General features: G+C 45.5%; 1 long non-coding RNA gene across 1 annotated transcript in view; it reads left to right on the forward strand.

The window, feature by feature from the left end:
* Positions 1 to 10,201, forward strand: part of LOC138480961 (uncharacterized) — a 58,085-nt gene extending 47,884 nt beyond the window's left edge. The window contains exon 2 of the long non-coding RNA XR_011274171.1: positions 9,160 to 10,201. This is a non-coding gene — a long non-coding RNA (uncharacterized lncRNA). The remainder of the gene's footprint in view (positions 1 to 9,159) is intronic.
* Positions 10,202 to 13,943: the final 3,742 nt, after the last annotated feature.

Below are 13,943 nucleotides of genomic sequence, written 5' to 3' on the forward strand. Positions count from 1 at the left end.
AAGGGAAACATAGTTTATGTTCCCCAATGGTCATTTCCAATAGACCATGCAAGGCTGGGAACGTTTTCCCGCCCCAGCCTTGTATTGCCCATTGGGGGAGCAGGCTGGGAAACTGCATATCCAAATGTGTGAGGGGGCACTCCTGTGCCTCCCTGCACATTAAGACTGAATACGGAGCTGGCAATGTGAAGCTCTAGCTCTTGCACACATGTGCAGGAACCACAAAGCGTTCTGTACTTCCTGGGTCTTGTGCGCAGGAGCCGGAAGGCCCTTGTCACAGGAGGTGGCATCAGATAGGAGAAGGAACCAGACCGGGTGTGTGTGTGTGTTGTGTGTGTGTGTGTGTGAATGAGAGAGTATATGTAGTGTGGGTCCTTTGGTGCATGCGCATGTGAATGAGCGAGTGAATGCTGTGCGAATGCTCTTTAAAATTAATGTTGTGTGAATGACAGGGTGAATGCTGTGTGAATCTGTTTGAAATTAATGTTGTGTGAATGACAGAGTGAATCTGTTTTTGAATGATCAAGTGAATGCTGTTTGAAAGGAATGCTGTATGAATTAACAAGTAAATGTGAATGTGTTTAAATGAACGATTGTATGAGTGAATGAGGGCTGGGTGCATGCTTTTTAAATGCAGGCTGTCTGAATGCTGCATGAATGTGTTTCAATCAGCGAGTGATGAGTGAGTGAATGCTGTTTGAATGCTGTATGAATGAGTGAGTGAATGCTTTGTGACTCTAAGTTTGAATGAGCAATTTTATGTGCATGTGATTGTGTTGGGTTCGTGCCGGCCCAGAAGGCTGATTTTTATTTTGGGTGGTGAGTTTTCTGGCCATCAATGATACTGTATCGTAGAAAGACAGTAAAACATGTCATGCCACAGTAACAAATGGCTATTTTGGCTACACCAAAATGCCAGTCTAGCCACGTAGTACCACTCATCATGCTTGCATTGAAAGCAAGCATGATAAGTGTTATTATGTGGCCAGACTAGCATTTTGATATAGCCAGTCTAGCTATTTCTTACTGTAGCATGGCATGTTTTACTATGCATCTATGATAAAAAAAAAGGCATGATAAGTGCCATTAAGTGGATAGAACGGCATTTTGAAGTAGCCAGTCTAGCCATTTTCTACTGTGACATTACAGTATGAAATGGCTAGACTGGCTTCACCAAAACACTAGACTAATCACGTAACAACGCTTATTATGCTTGCTTTATCATAGAAGCCCAGTAAAAAATGGCATGCCACAATAAGAAATCACTAGGCTGACTACAACAAAATGCAGTCTAGCCATGTAAGCAATCAACTGGTTTTGAATATTTGCTATTGTTTATCACACACACATTTCTACATTTTAGGTCACCTCAGAGATCAAACAAGATCACCAAAAATCCAGCTGATTAATTTTCAATGGCCCTCATTACGACCCTGGCGGAAATCGAAAAACGATGGCGGAAATGCAATACCGCCATCGAATACCGCCCGTTGCGATTATGACCCGTCACCGTAAAGTATGATGCCATTAGCGACACCGTAGTGAACGCCAACGCTAACTGTACCAAGTACGCGCACGCGCGCACTGCGAAACCGTAATTACCACCATGGCGCAACGGTACGGGAATTCTGACCCTAGCGGACATGGACCTAACGCCATCAAGCATGGCGGAAAGTACCATTCCGCCATGGCGAGAAGTACGGCATCGCAAACCAACCGTAAAAGGCCTTACTGAGTGCCTGTACACCACTCCCTGGCCACATTGCACAACTCCTCGTAGGTGCAATGAAGTCAAACAATGCAACCAGTGAAATGTACAAGTCACCCATGCATGCCAACGAACAAATGAATGTAGGGGCTCCAAGTGCCTTGTGAGTGGCCATCCATATTAGCCATGGCACCATTGCCGTACTGATGCAGCACAGGCATGTGAAGCTCCAAGTACAGCAACATGAACTGAAAACTGAGACAAACAAAAACAGGCCCCCCATCGCTTGACACCAGTGCAAGGCAACATACAAAGCAGTATCCTGAGTGAGACTGCACCAGCCCTGTACTCCTGCCAGTAAACAAACCAACTAGCAGCATAAGAATGTACCACACAAGTTGGCAGAGTGACTGAGCAGCCAGGCACATCTCAAGAGGGGCCAATGGGAGCAGCAGGGCACAGATGGCACGAATACAGAAGCCATTCCAATGGACATGACCTCAGTCTCCTTCAAAGAAATGCACGCAAACACAGGCATCTGTGACCAGCCATATTCTGAAAATCACATCATTCCACCAATCCACCTGGCTGACCGGCATCTGTTACACAAAAGCCAATCCCCCTCCCATGAGCATGACATCATTAAAACAGTCATAATGGCAGCCCCTATCCCTGACCTTACTGGCCTTCGTAGGCAAAAGCGCCCAGTACAGTACCACGCGACTATGCTCAGAAGGCCGAACCCAAAGCAGATCTCCTCACAATACATCGCTCCCCAAATAGGAATATGCTACATTACTTGCAAAGAATAACGCTAAAAGGTCAATATCATGATCAAAATTTAATGCACAACAAAATCACTCGGGCCATACAGCTATTAGGTCATGAACTCCAAATCATATCTCATAATTGTGGGCTGCATCCGCAATAAATGACCAGCTTCTTCTTGTGTGACGCCCTGTTCCTCCATGGTACACAGGGGCTACATCCACGGTCAAAAAGGCAACATGGAAGCGCCTAGAACCGCAGGGCCATCCCATTAGGTAGGCACTAGTCCAGCTGAAAGCTCGAAATGTTGCTCCTAGCCACTAGTACTGCGTAAGGGCATGTGGGCCATTGGCGATCGTCCCATAAGATCGTAATGGTGCTCCACCGATTAACACGAAGCAGCAGGTGTCGGGAGTAAAAGCCATCTGCAGGAGTGGCATACAGATGGCAGCGGCAAAAGGGGAGGAGATACCTGTCACCCAAATGAAACGAAAAATAATAGTATGGGCATCTGAACTCCATTTGAATTACTCACTTCAAAGATCACACTAAATCCACAGCCATATGCATGCTAGCCCACTCAAAAGGATTATTCGCACCCAATAATCACTTGCGAATCATAACCATATAAATCGAGGTGAAAACACTATTACAAACGAGTGTTTGTGTGCATGCGTCTGTTAAAACAGAATCCATTAGATGGGATTAGTAACGTGCATAGACACAAGTGTTTGAAGGCGCGTCGAGACAGGGAGGGTTCAACAAGGGCAGATAGACGATGGTCCCACTATGGCAGCCCTGCATCACATAGCGCAGAGGAAGTTGATAGATTCCAAAAAGCCATGTACATGGCAGACTCTCTATTAAATCATCTGTCCATGCATCCATACATCATTCCCTCATCCCGGTATAAAAATGCCTGATTATTTACTCACATCACATTAGAAATTTCCATTGAATCTGTGCTAAATGCAGTCTGCAAAATCCACTGTGCTCCAGGCCGGAATTCTAGTGTTGTGAAGTAACATGTATTTGGGAACGTCCTGCCTTATCCTCCACTACGCTATTGCGCATCCCATACTATTCATATCAATCATTGTATTCTCGGCATGGCCCCTGTCCCAAGGACATTAAACAATAGAACTTTCTATCTGCAGTCAGACCTGTGGGCGTCTCCTCGCCGCTAGCTGGAAACCGAAAGCGCTGTCCTTCGAATTCCTCATTTGCAACATCACGTCGGAAAGGCATCTGTGACCGCTTGAAATCACAAATCCATCCATTTAGTGCGGCAGTGTGTGAAAATGGCAACTGGCTACACTCACAAATGGGACGCCCCGCCCGTCGGTGAACCGCGGTACAGCGCTGCATGAGGGTCCACCGTTAATCGAGTACTACATTCCTGGGACCCTTCACAAGTATGTTCCCGACTGCAAAGATAGTATGTGAAACAATGGGAGCATAGCAGATTTAACATATGAAGCAAGATCTCACTGCCATCGGGATGAAATACATGATATTAATAGCAAGATGCCATGCGTCGATTTGCAGCGTTGTGTGCGGGACGTGCTCGCCCAAAGGGGATTGCAGCTTGCACAGGTGGAATGAATCACCACAGGTGGAGGCTATACAGCTTGGAAACACATAAATTGCACACCCAACCCCCTCCCACAACCACACCCACTCCAAAATGCTACCGGCAGGACTTGCGATGTTGGCCCTGGGGGACCTGATAGCACTGCAAGTACTCCAACTTCAAGAAGAAGACGAACACCAACTACTACAACAACCGGCCGCACAGAGGAGACGCAGGAGGAGGAGGAGGGCAAGGCAGGGCCAGCAAGGCCCACCAGCACAGCCACTACCACCACGCAGGCAGCCCGCAATCCCACGCCTCCGAGCACATCCGTTCAACCTCACTGATGAGCAGATCCACACCCTCTACCGTTTGGACCGGGACACCATAACCGCCATTGTGGACATGACACACGCTGACCTTGTCAGCATGATAGATAGCCCAACCGCCATCCCACCCCTACTGAAGGTGGTGTCTGTACTCCACTTGCTGGCCACAGGCACCTACCAGCACACAGTCGGACAGTTGCATGGCATTTCACAGCCACTGTTGTCACGGACACTATTGCAAGTGCTCGATGCCCTCCTGAAGCACGCAGACGACTACATCTCTCTACCACGCTCGGAGCAGGAAATTACGAACACAAAAGTGGGATTCCATGCACTTGCCGGCATACCGGGTTGCATTGGTGCCATCGACTGCACCCATGTGGAATTGGTTGTCCCACATGCCATGGAGGCCCAGTACCGCAACCGAAAACAATATCATTCTCTTAATGTACAAATGGTGTGTGACTCAAACCGGATTATCACACATTGTTGTGCCCGATTTCCTGGATCAACCCATGATTCCATGGTCTTACGGAACTCTACAATACCACGCTACATGGAGCGACATGCAGGGAACAGATCCTGGCTACTCAGTGAGTCTCTTTTCATGCATGATAATGTGGGGTATGTGATGCGGCAATGACCTGCCAGGAAGGGGGGGGGGTGCTTACGTAGCAATGTCATTCCTCAAACATCCTTTATTGTCCACATACAGGTGATGCCGGGTATCCACTGAAGAGATGGCTCCTTACACCACTCCGGAACCCACAGGACCAGCATGAGGAGGACTACAACCATGCCCACTCACGTACCCGTGTAGTCATAGAACAGGCATTCGGCCTACTGAAGGGTCGTTTCCGCTGCCTCAGCAGGTCTGGCGGGGCACTCCTGTACCGCCATGAGAAGGTTGCTAAGATGGTCATGGCATGTGTCATGCTACACAACATGTGCATACGTAGAAATGTGCCCATGCCCCCTGACGCAGAACTGCAAGCACCAGAATATGGTCATGATGTGGGTGGGGATGTGGCAGAACCTGAAGGAGTCCGCGAGGCACAGGAGGGCTGTGAAATTCATCAGATTATCATAGATTCATGCTTCTAGCACTCACGCCTGGTGGTTGATACATGGACACGGGAGTTGTGGCACTGTGTGTGTCTGGAACATGCACAATATGAACTGTACGCCTATGATGGCCTCGTACACAAAGATCAATGTCCACACATCTCATTGGATGATTGTGAAATGTTTATAGCAAATGTGAAATTGTGTTACACACCCCATCGACCCGCCACCCAAGTAAGCCCAACACACCCCCTCCACCCTCCTACCTCCCCCCCGAACACCAGTGTCCAAGGATGCTCATTGTCAGTGGGCAGACGCTATTGCAAGCCCCCTCTCCGGGTATCAGGGGCACCCCTGCCTGTGGAGCGCAGGTTCCTCCCAGATCTACGTTGGGGGCTGCCCTGGATGGAACTTGCAACGGATGATGTCTCTGCCTGCTCACGTCCATGCATGTCCCTAAGGGTTTGTGAGAGCTCAGTGAGCACACGGCGCACAGCGGCAAGTTCAGCACATACGTCTTTGGACGTCGCATGCAGTTCCCCCCTCAGGCTCTCGGTGCTTCTCTCCATTTGTGCTCTCAGGCTCTCGGTGCTTCTCTCCATTTGTTCTCTCAGGCTCTCGGTGCTTCTCTCCATTTCTGCCCTTAGTGTCTCTGTACATGTTTCTATGGCTGCCTTGGTACCCCCACATTCATCAGCATGGTCCTTGAGGAGCGTGGCCAGTTGCTGCTGTTGCACGATCACCTGGTCGAGGGACTGTTGCCTCTGCTGGGCCATGGACATTTGCGGTGGTGTCACAGAGGGGCTGATCACCTCATGTTGCCTTGACACAGGGCTTGCGGGGGATGGCCAGTCGTCGTCTTGTGAGTGCCCCTGCGTGGTATCCTCATGTTGTACGGGATGAAACAAACAGGGGGATTGAGACAGGTCATGGATGGATCGTACATCGACATCACCGTTTTCTGTGTCGGAGCATGCTGCCATTAATGCAGTGTCACCTATGGTGCTGCTGCCACCAGAAGCAGTGCCTTCTGTGGCATCCATTGGGGGGGCCTGTGGTGGTGGTGGTGTTGTGGCCATGCTGGCTGCTGGGTGCCTGTTGAAGTCCCCTCCTGTGTGCTGCCACTTGATTTGTGCTGCTGCCGTGTCTTGATGCGTGCAGCTGAGGTGGAGGGTCTTTGGCCGTTGGTCTTGGCCCTCTTTGCAGGTGTGCTGGTAGGGGTGTCCTGGAGCTCGTCGTTTGAATCGGACCCTGTGGTAGAGTAAAGGAGGGCGAGCGTTATTAATGGGTCTGTGGAAATTGGAATGGCAATGTATCACATGCATTGGGGTGGTACCTGAGGGTGATTTGGGTCAGGGCCTTGGAGGTGGTTTCATTTTTGTGTGGATTGAGGGTGCAGTTGTATTGCAGCCTGCAGTTACGGGGTGCCTGCTGCACGTGTAGAGGGTGTTTTTAGGAATTTTAATTATTTATTTATTTAATTTGACTTTTAATGTCCGCTATCAGGCCAATGTGAGTGGACGTTCTCCTGGACATGTGTTTCTGTTGCACTATGTGGACACATGGTACTTCACATGATTGGACATTGTGGTTTTAGCATAGTTTTATTTGGGCCACCTACCTGATTCTTCGGATGTCTGCACTCCTTTCTCCATCCCTCTGACTCCCTCTATGGTCTCCATTCCAATGGTGGAGGCACAGATTTCTTCCCAGGGGGTCAGCTTGATGGGTGATTCCGATCCTCCCCCGGTAGCTGTGGCAATGTTACGGTTGGCGGATAGTATGCTCCGTACGCGTATCCGCAAGTCGTCCCATCGCTTTCTGCATTGCTGTGGGTTGCGGGGTGCGGTCCCCACCGCACTTACCCGCTGTGCCACCAGGGCCCATATGGCCTTCTTGTTCGCAAGTGCCGTCCTGGTCATTTGCGTCGAGAAGACGACGGCAGCATTCTCCTGGAGGGTCTCTGCGAGCACCGTGAGTTCCTCACGTGAGAAGTGGACCTGCCGCTTGCGGTCGCATGCTTTTTTCGCTACTTTTCCCATTGTTTTGGTTTCACTAGGGTGGATGACGGGTTGGGATGTCTCTCAGGGTAGTGTTTTTAATGGTTGTGTGAATGTTCTGATTTTATAGGTGTACGGCGCGCTGTTTCCCGTTCCGGGACCATGTTTTTGCTTCCGTTTCCATATATTTACGGTCACCGTATTTTCCGATTGCCGCTCTCTACGGTGACCGCTATGTACGGTGGCGGAATTGCACCTAGGTCGCCGTACGACGGCGGTGAGGGGCGTTTTGGGGACATTTCCGCCATCGCGGACTTTGCACTTCCGCCAAGGCGTAGTGCTCGTGCCCGATGGGTCAGAATTAGCCGCACTTTACTCTGTCGTGCCATGGCGGAAACGCTATTTACGCTATGGCGGTCAGGTCAGTTGCTTTCCGCCAGGGTCGTAATGAGGGCCAATGACATTTGTTGTTCCAAGTTCCCCACTATTTTGGCAAAATGATACAACTTATTGTTTGACTCTTTAGAGCTTTGATGGAAATGAATAATGGCATTTCATAGGCAGTAATATGCTTTATCTATTGAGAAATATTTTCCACGTACTAACACGCTTTTTTAATCTAACGATGAGTAACCTAATAGTAATTCTGTATTAAAGTCACCAATCATGTCTTTCACTAGACATTTCTTAGTGGGAATAACTGGAATTGAGTTCTCTGTCTTTGATATATACTCATTTTGCTTCACGCAAGGCAAGTAAGATAGCACATGAATGTTATCAAGGTTTGTCCCCTACAAATATGTGATTAAACAGTCCGAGTTTACAAAAACAATGTCCCGCATAGTTGTCTGGCAGTCAGTTCCTTTGGATGACTTTAGGTGCTGTCTGTGTCAGTGATCCATATGTGATGTGATAATAGGTTTGCCATAAGAAGGCAATGCCTTAATGCCTCAAATACAGATTTAAATGCTAATCATTTTGTCAATGATTTTTGTCAAACACTGAATAATTTGTTTCTGCTGGATTTCATTTTTTGGGATACATAGGCCACAGATTGAGTTTCCAAGTCTGTGGATGTTGCTGCAATGACATCCCTCTGATAGTGGACTTGGTAGTGTCTGCTACATTTAGAAGGCTGGTTGTTATCATGATGTCTTATTTCGAAGGTGAAATTATGTTTTTAGCTCTAAAAAAAGCATCCCCAGCTGCATTGTCCATGAAAGGAGATATTTTATGCAAAAACTGTGTTTTTTGTTGTTTTAATTATAGAAATAAGCATCTACAAAAACATATCAAACCGACAAAAATGTTATAAGACATTTGCTGGGCTGGGCCAATGTATGTTGACATCAGTCTTTTTACGGTCCATAAGAGATGCATGTGGTGTTAATATGAAGACAATAAATTCCACCTCGTGGTAGGAAAACCTTATTTGGACGTATAAAGGATTATATATACAAGTTGGTCATTGTGGAGTTTGTTGTCTATTATGGAATGCATATATTCATGGTTTAAGGTTCACATAGTATCTTCGTAGTACTTGGTTGCAATCAGTCCCTATGAAGGCTTTGTAGGTTTTCTAATTATTGAAGCTGAAGCATGTGTGTACTTCTGGGATTTTCTGCTGTCCACCAAATATCTAAAAGTTGTTACTGTGTAAGTGTTGACTTGTAAACTAATTAAGGGTGGTACCCACTAATTGGTGTTTTCTTATAGGGACTGAAACACTTCCAATGTGTGAAAAGAACAGCAAGGAAATACATTTTCTGCAAAGCTCACACAGAGTATCACAGGAGCACAAGTGCGAGATGACAAGGGATGCCACATCAAGACCATATGGTTGAAAAAATAATCTTGAAGACCTGATGATGCTAGCCAGAGGGTGAAGGGGAGGCTGACCTTCATGGAACAGGCAGTCATAATATCCAGGAAAGCCTTGCATCTCCCGACCACAGTACTAAGGAAATGCCTGCTAGATGCATAAATGGAGCATGTAGCAAAATGCCACCATCCAGTGATGACATAGGCCAGCAGGCAAAGTGATGAGGAGAAAGACACTATCCACCCAGGAGAAGGATGAGGATGGTGACTTCAAAACAGAATGGATAGAAATAAATCAAACACTACTCTAAGGCAGGCAAAGTCAACCCAGAATGCAATGCAAAATTAGTGACAGACACTGTGTCATTGGGTAGCCTGGCCCCAAGAGTAACCTCCGGCTCAGAGGCCCACACTACCTAGCATCACTGCCCCACAGGATCTAAATGTTGCTTATAGTATCTTTGTATGGTTACGGGCATCTATGTATGCTGGGTACTAGTATGAATGGAGGAAGAGGTTCACACATGCTATTTCATGGCTGGTAGGTGGCTTGTCAAAACAAGACTGTCCTTAGTTCAATGCATAGTGTCAAGCTATCCTGTTCTGTTCTGAGTGCCTCATCTAGAGGATTATAGAGTTCATCTCCATTGACTTCTATTTTACTTCCACTAAATGTGCTTGCTAAGACTGACCTCAGATTACTTTGGTCATTTGATCTTAGGTCATTGTTTAAGCTTTAATGCGTTTCAAATTTGAAGGGGAACCCAGAGACCTTGGACAATATGATTTCTGTATCATCCTCAGCATCTTTAATGTAATCTGTTGTTCTGAAGCAGCCACACAGTGACATTCGTGGTGCTGAATAAACCAACTAAAATAAGTCAAGAATGTAATGAAATGAATACATAAATAAATAAACAAATGAACAAAGATTTAATGCTGATTTGTACAGTCTCATTTTCTGATTTATTCGTTTTGCCACTTTGCTTTATCCAAAATTAATTTGCTCATGTTCCTTTGGTGAAACAATTTACAAGACAAGCTGTTCCTACATTAAAATATGATAGGGTTCATATTATGGTCAATTGTGCAAAGAGGGATATTGTGTTTGTCATAGCACGTAGCTCTTAGCACTGCAAAGTTCAAGGATGAAAATGGGAAAATCTAAATGAAATAACCATTCAAGTTGTTATGAATCAGGAAGACAAAAAGGCCGAACAATAGTTCTCTTGGGATGAAAAATATCAATGCTGTTTCAACATAAAAAGTATGTGGCCAAAAAGTAAGGAAACACAATAAACACTATTTAATCTAAGTGTCTGCCAGCGGGTCTTACTAAGGCAGGCTATTACAAATAGTTACTCCGGGGATGCACCCAGTTACTGAGATATTCTGTGTTCTGAAATTATTTGGAGACTTAGCAGAAGTGCTTCCAGATGGCCTAGTATCCCAGGCAGGAAGTCGGTGCTCCTTTGTGGTACTAGTAAATGTGGTTTTTGGACTGATACTCAAGTCCTTCAGAGTGTTATTGGAGATGCCTCCAGATTGGAATGGGACAGGAAATTAGGAAGCAGACATGGTGTTTGTGGATGCTCCTCCGAGATATTACATAGGCTACTCAAGCTGTTTGAGTGGTGAATGGTAATCTTTTTACGTGAAGTAATTGGTTGAGTTTGCAGGCATGCTGCTGGGTGACTAGTGGGCTTAGAAATCAAGCCGATAGATTACTGACTCTCCCTTGAGGTACAAGGAAACTAGCCCCATCTTGGCATAGCCCATTTATGGCAAAATGGATATTTGCCATCTTTGCACAAAGCACACAAAATGCATCCTTGTCAGGCTGTCTATCTGGCTAACTTTGAACGTGGTACATGGAAAATGGTTTGAGATATAAGGAGGCACAAAAGACATTCTTCATGTGACTGAGGTGAGCAACCATGAGAGAGGCACAGAACATCTGAGCAAGTCACTCCAGGGTAATCCGAGGCCCTGCATGCTGAACTTAAAGTGATTGAAGAGGTATTGTTGCTAGTTCTAGACCTAGGCGAGCCATGAAGAATTTCCATAGAACAGGGTATTTGAGCCATGCCCATTTTCAGTAGAGGGACTCCCACACCCTTGTTTCACATGTAAAACTTGGGATTTCACCCTAAGTAACCCAGGGTAATCCAGACGTGGACGCTTTGCCCACTGTGCATTAGAGAGGCTCAGCTTCACCTCACTGATGGGGCCCGAATGGGCCGAAACACGCGTTTGAGGTTGCTGATAGTAGTCTTGTTCCGAGGAGAATTGACTAGCATTTCGGTGCTGGACTGCCCTTATGGGTTGGACAAAGACTGATATACAAATAGATATTTCTCCTCTGTGAAGGGTGCAGTGAGCAAAGACGTGGTTGCAGACCCGCCTGAGCGGAAGAAATTCCATAGAACAGGGTATTTGACCCATTCTTGTTCCCAGTAGAGGGCCTCTCAATGCCTTGTTTTGTTTGAAAAAAATGTGTATGCTCGCTCAGGATGAAATGAGCAGGTAAAGTGTTCAAGTATTATAACCAAAACTGTCTTTTGTGTTTATTTTTTCAGCCTTTCAACAAAGTCATCACTTAAATAGTGATGGCATGACTTTATGCTTGTTGAGTCAATTGAATGAAAACGGCAAGTAAATTGTTGCAAGAATCAGTGAAATGGAATTTAGTTCTGGGAAGGAACTTTGGAGGTGACCCAATGTTGGGGATTGATGGTAATAATTCTATGAGATTTTCTATGTTATTACTTTGACATATCTATTTGTTGATAATGACCTACTCGCACAAGCAAGTCCCCTCAAGTCCCACTTTGCCGCGGGAGATTGCTGTTCTGCTGCTACTCTTGGACGCGTTATTTGGAACGTTTTTAAAAGGATTGCCTGCCTGCCTTGAACTGCATATACCAGAAGGCTTGGCTGCATCTAGGGGAGGGACTATTAAACCTGCTGTGTGTGCGCACCGCGCGCGCACCCAAGCAAGTCCCCTCAAGTCCCGCTTTGCCGCTTAGCCGCGGAGTTGCGGTGTTGCGGCTAGGAGACTATTCATTATTTCTTTTTACTTCTTTACTTTTCTGTTATTTTTCTCTTTAAGTTTATTTTTTTATTTTTTAATGTTTGGGAACTTCTCGAGTAGTTCTTATATAAGGCTATTTCGATTGTTTGTGGTGTTTTTAAATATTATTTAATTAGGTTGTGTTCATTTATAACACTGCTTTAGTATTTTTTTGATTTGCAGTAGCATTTTAACTGAATTTCATCATGGGTTTAGTTCCGTATACTTTGAAATCTAACATGCCGAAATCAATAACACACACAGACTCTCCTATCAGTGTTTGTTTGACTAAAATGAAAAGTAACTTAAGAAAGGTGTCTTCAACCACAACAATTACATTGACGCCACAAGCTAAATCACGACCAAAAACTCCAACGGTGAGTAAAGATCTGCCCTACTCTAAAAAATACTCCGCTTCATGTTACTACTTCGACTCCCCAGAAAAATCATCATGAATCAAGCATGCTTCCCCACTCAGAGCGACATGATACATCTAATCCTATAACAAAGAACCATGATGAAATCCAAACGCCGGTGAAACCAACGTCTCAGGATAACACACGTCTGCCATTAAAACAGGATTCATCAAGGAACCCTAAGTTGTGTGATGTGGATCCCGAGATGCACGAGGAACTCCCGGTGTCTGATAACACCATGCTACAAACAATCAAACAATGTGAATAAAATAAAATCCTGAAGCCGAAACTAGATCAAATACAAGAAATATCAGAAGTTGAAAACAATGAAGAAAATGATAAAAACGTATTCACAGAGGTGCCCAAACAAACTACCAGCCGAGAAAAGAGCTTGTCACTGAGAACTTTGGTCACAGATTATCATCAACGTTGTTCAATGGATTCTTCTATTTCCGTGGCTGAATCATACATATTGCCCACGCCGCGACATCGCACTTCCTCAAGAGAAAAAACAGTAATACCACCAAACTCGGGGCTCTTGGAAGTTACGTTGGTGGCGGTAAACACTACGATTCAAATCTTATTTAAGCTCTTCGAAACACTCGAACACAAAATCATTCTGCAAACGGAAAAGATTGATCAAATCACATCAGGGATTCAAGCTCATCCATATCAAAGAGAAAAATGTCAACATGAAGATCTGTTCATAAATGACTTGTCAAGAAGTGTTGAAATTGTTACGATACCTTCAACAGTTGCAACAAGCCTTCCAGCTTTTGAGCACATTATTTGCCCAATTGAAACAGATGTCTTGAAAACAGCTGATCCAAATTCTTCATGGATAAGTGTTGATAATAACACCGTCACAACTACTCAACAAACTAATAAAGTAACCTATGATGTCTTTTTGAAACGTCCTCGTCATAAAGGTAAAGCCAGACACCTTATGACTAAACTAATGCAACCAACAAGAAGAGGCAATAAACCGAGTGTTCTGTCCTCACAGACTCCTACTGTAGATTTAACAGGTCCCGCGATGAGTATTAAGGAACCACAGGTTGGCACTAACTCAGTGGCTGGACAGACAGATCCACCAAATCAAACAGAAAGTCATCCTCAACCTCCAACGCATCATTCTCCATTAAATCAACTTGTTACAGCACTTGACTCAGTGAATCAGAATCATCACA

Source organism: Ambystoma mexicanum, chromosome 5p (genome assembly GCF_040938575.1).
Source record: "Ambystoma mexicanum isolate Mex_15411 chromosome 5p, UKY_AmexF1_1, whole genome shotgun sequence".
Taxonomy (NCBI): domain Eukaryota; kingdom Metazoa; phylum Chordata; class Amphibia; order Caudata; family Ambystomatidae; genus Ambystoma; species Ambystoma mexicanum.